This window comes from Etheostoma spectabile, chromosome 20 (assembly GCF_008692095.1).
Source record: "Etheostoma spectabile isolate EspeVRDwgs_2016 chromosome 20, UIUC_Espe_1.0, whole genome shotgun sequence".
Taxonomy (NCBI): domain Eukaryota; kingdom Metazoa; phylum Chordata; class Actinopteri; order Perciformes; family Percidae; genus Etheostoma; species Etheostoma spectabile.
Genome location: NC_045752.1, coordinates 19089579 through 19094401, shown reverse-complemented (window position 1 = coordinate 19094401; position 4823 = coordinate 19089579). Strand labels below are relative to the sequence as shown.

The 4823-nt window shown below is 41.4% G+C and overlaps 1 protein-coding gene across 2 annotated transcripts in view; it reads right to left on the bottom strand.

Moving 5' to 3' along the window:
- osr1 (odd-skipped related transcription factor 1) overlaps nt 1-4674 on the bottom strand; it is a 16466-nt gene extending 11792 nt beyond the window's left edge. The window contains exon 1 of one of the 2 annotated variants that reach the window (XM_032501082.1): nt 4382-4674. The gene's annotated coding sequence lies outside the window, so the exon portion shown is untranslated. The remainder of the gene's footprint in view (nt 1-4381) is intronic. The other variant, XM_032501081.1, reaches the window with a different exon arrangement.
- Between the last annotated feature and the right edge of the window lie 149 nt (nt 4675-4823).

The following is a 4823-nucleotide window of genomic DNA, read 5'->3' as shown; positions in this document are numbered from 1 at the left end:
CCCCATCACCACCAAAAAGACATGCATGCTAGGTAACTAGAACTACAGTTGAAAAGTACCCAACTGGCGCAATTACAGAAATGTTGATTAATGTGCATTGTCCTGAACAAATAAATCAATCTTATTGCTCTGAAACAGTTGTGAGCACACTAAACAGAAAGTTTGTTCTGAACATTTTGATATGAAACACATGGGGAACAGTTATATGCAAATACCCTTAAAAGGAGAATTCAAGAAGATATGTAGACATGCCCTCAGACCCAGAAGGTTAATTGTTCTAACTTGTAATGGGTTAGGTGTGTTTTGACTTCCTCCACCACTGATTACTACAGCAGCTATTTCACTATAGATTCATTTTTCAAATGTAGTAAATAGTAAAATCCGAAATGCCTTGACCTCGAGCGCGCTGATCCAATAAACTGCAGTGAAGTGGTTGTAATGAGGAGCAGCGGAGCTCAAAGAGCCCCCTGTGGTCTGTTCCTTTCTGATCATGACGCAGAAGTAATTGACTTATACTTAGGAGGTCATTAGAGGAGATAAGTGCTGTGCCGCTGAGCGTCTCCTCACCTTTAACCCTTTGATGTCTGCATACCAGGGGCCTCCACATGCTTTTGGCCCGGACTGTGAGATTCAGCGCCTCAGAGGGCCCCGCCGTCAGGGGCTGAGACGCTGCTTCTCACCTCCGTGTAAACGCGATCAGGCTGGGTGTAGTACACACATCTGGATCCAGAAAGTGATTCATGGACATGAACTTTTCTTCCTCTACGGAACTGAGCATATCAAACTCAGTCTAAAAAATGTTGAAAACACATCCTCTGGGTTTTCTTTTATTTATTTCTTTTATTTTTTTAGCGACCTAGTGAAGTTTACATGCTGATTAACACAGGGTGCCATTGGTGACTCAACCTATTGAAATGTTACCGCTCTCATGCCAACAAAATATTGCAAAAATAAAGGCTGTAGTGGGGAGAAAAAAACACTATGGGGGAATGTATAAAGGTCTACCACTCCAAAGTGTAACTTAGTAAAAGTTTTACAAGCAGCAAAGCATGTACTCGAGTCGTACAACTCAACCCAGACTCTTTTTTTGGAACTTTCTCACAGTTTCAACAGCTTGTTGGCCTTAAAATCATGTTATGGATTTGAGTTGTGAGCAGTTCAACCAAAGTCAGAAAAAAAGAAAATTAGCAGCAGTAATGTTGTGTGACATGCTTCAGATGTATCTAGGGGCTCCTAGGTTGTTGCCCCCCCCTCCCCCCTCCCCCCGGTGAGAACCATGACCGTGGAGTTACTATCAAAATGTGTTGAAAAAAAAAATCTTAAAATACAAACTACAGCCATCTGAAATGAAACAGTGGAACTAAAAAGTCCTAGAAAAAGTAGCCAGTGACTTCCAGTAATAGAATACGTTTTATTGTCAATGGACAGCTGCTGTCCAACGACATGTTTCTGCATCTCAGTATTCAATAGAAGTTGACAAACTTCAGTTGTCCTCAACCTGGGTTACGAGTCCCTCGGGCTGAGATAGAGAGAGAGAGAGAGAGAGAGAGAGAGAGAGAGAGAGCCACACCTTCGCTGGCAGTTCACTCATCAGGATCCAGATTTGTACTTTGGCATTGATTAGAACAGAGGGGTCGCAGGGGTTAGGGTTAATTCTGGGGCTCTCTTCAAAATGTGGAATATCAACATCTGCCTTCCACAATAAAATTCAACTTGTTTTCTTTTTTTCTTTCTAAAATCCAGTTTGATATGTTTTTGAGCTCGAGCAGCGGACTGTGTTTGTCGTTTCATGTTTCATCTCCGGAAAAAAAAGAAGGTTTCTACTGGAAACGGGTTTGAAATGTGATAATAATAATAATAACTTCTAATAACTTCCTTTACAGATGGAATTAAAAGGATCTTAGGAACACAGTCGTGTGATCGGCCCCTCACTGGGGGAATGCTTTAGTACCTTTCACTAAAGAAGTAAACTTCATTTCATAAGGAGTGTGTACTTTTCTTCACATTTTTAATTGTTACTTTATACTTTCCTCCTTCCACTTTAGAGGGGAATACTCTCCTTTTTTAACTGCACTTCATTTAGCCAAAATGTATCCAATAACATATGTGAAGCTGCAAAATGTGATACATTTGTGTTGATTTAAAGGAGTTTAAATTGGCATGAGCTCAACTAGCTGCCACAAAATGCTGCATTCACATTTTAAATACACACTTTAACACTCTGCAAGGTGCATCATGCTTGAGGAGTAATGCCTCTCAATGCTAAACAATTGTTGTATCTGTTTCTGTATTTATTATTTCTTTCTTTCATACTCATTTGTTCATGTACGAACCAACAACCAAGGGAAATTTCCTTGTCAGTGCTGCTACTTTCTCTGATTCTGATACTTCTGTAAAGGTAAATATGCGTAGACCAATCATCTGGATACTTCTTCCTATATATTAAATAACGTTTCAAATATTCCATCCTTCAGACATTGCTGTGGCCGTTGCATGGTGTGAGGCCCCGTGCTCTCCACATTGTCAGCTCTCATGGTGACTCAAGACTCCAGGGACACACACACACGCACACACACACACACACACACACACACAAACAAACCCCTGCATCAGAGCCGTCACACCTGCCTCACTCACAGACCTCTGATCTGATGCGTTTGGACTTCACTCAGCGGAACGCAGGCTCAGCTCAGGGCTCAGCCGCCTATCTGCTCAACTTAAAAACTAAAACTACACAATCAACTCAAAATTTGCACAAAGATCATTAGGTCATGCTCATTTTAAACACACACACACACACACACACACACACACACACACACACACACACACACACACACACACACACACACAAGAAGAGCGGGCTCACTAACATCATCTCTCCTGGCTCAAGAACTCTTTTATCCATCAGTCAATCCTGCTCAGTGCTGGAATGTAACTAAGTACATTTACTCAAGTACTTAAGTACAAATTTGAGGTACATTATGTGAGTCTTGTTTTTTTTTTCATGCCACTTCTACACCACAACATTTCAGAGAGAAATATTGTCCTTTTTACTCCGCTGCATTCATCAGACAGCTTTAGTTACTAGTAACTTTACACATTATGATTTCTGCACACATTTTTCTGCATTGATGTACTTTCAATTTTAATAGAGTTTAGAGTATGTATATATTAGTGTGTATATATTGTTTGGTTGTTCTGTATGTGTAAGCACATTGTGAGCAACAATGCTCCAAAGAAAAATTCCTCGTAAGTGTCCTCACACCTGGAAATAAAGCTGGTTCTGATTTTGATTCTGATTCTAATACTTAGATGCCCCTGATGATATTTACATACGTTTGCTTAATTAACATTCCCAATGCAGGACTTTAACTTGTAACAGTAATTTCACAGAGTGGTATTAGTACTTTTACTTAAGTAAAAGGATATGAATCCTTCTTCCACCACTGATCCTGTTGCTAAACCAAAATCAGTGTGTTGCCAGTTGAGATCTGGATCAGAGGATTTCACCAAACATGTGTCTTTGCCATGGCTGTGACTGTTTCTTCATCTTTGTAATTGCCAGAATGTCGGTGTGAAGTGCAACAAAGTATCGTTTCAACAGCAGAAGCATTACTTAGTGAAATATAAAAACAACCGAGCAGAGAACGAAGTGTCGGCGCGTGTAAGCTTTTAGACCCCCCCCCCCTTAGTTCTTCACAGATGTCTGAGGTGATGTTTATTCAGACTGCTAATTGCAGGCTACAGCCTGTATCTGTGTTCACAATCACATCTTTGCAATGAACCGAGACCCATCAAAGCGGGTTAACGAGGATTAATGAGCGGAGAGAGCACGAGCTCAATGGGACACACAGCCATATGTATCAGAATTAAAACTACAGCTTTAATAAGCTAATAACCTGTAGTTTTTGCTTTTGTGTTGAGAAAAAAAAACTACACATCCACACACTCATTCATACAGATCTGCTGAGGAAACCCATGCTCTTATAAGCAAACTACTGAAACAGGCTACAGCCTGTGTATGACACCAAATGTTAAAAAAATAGCAAACATCACTGTTGTCTCTTGCTTTACTCATGCACCATTTAAATTTCAAAAAATCTTTTTTTGAAATTACCAAAATAACCTATTAATAAACCCAGTGATGATATTGACAATATCATCAATGCGATGTAATGACATAGGGTACACCTGTTGCACAAACTTGTATGCAGCTCTAGAAAAAAACCTCCTGCAGGCCTACAGTGTTTAAAAAGATAAAATCATTAGGCCGATTTAAAAAGAAAAATTGAATTGTTTTGTCATTTGCCGTTTTGTTTCACTTTCATTATCATTATGAAAGGTAAAAAAAATAAATAAAAATAAATATAAGACTTACCGATGAAAGAACTTTTCAAATTGAAATTCTCCCTCTACAGCTTCGGGAGTCCTGCGGGAGGTTCAGGGTGCTGTTGCCCGCTGAGGAGCCTTGTTTCTCGGGGGTGGATGAGTTAATGAGACGGCCGGTGCGACAGCATGGTCCCCCCGCTGATGAGGCTTTCTTTTTCGGTGTGAGCAGCTCGGGCCAGGCGGTGGGGTGTAGTGATGGTGGTGGTGGCGGTGGTGATGGTGGTGTTGTGGTGGTGCAGCTGCGGTGTTGGGACGCCTCCTCGCTCCACTGTTGTGCGCTGTCCGCGGCCGCTGCCTCTTTATCAACGGCGCACAGTCCGACTCCTACTGGCGCGTCACTCAGCCAGCCCACATACAACACAGAACATTCTGCTGCTATGTGATCGTATGGTGTCAGGCAGGCAGGCAGGCAGGCAGGCAGGCAGGCAGGG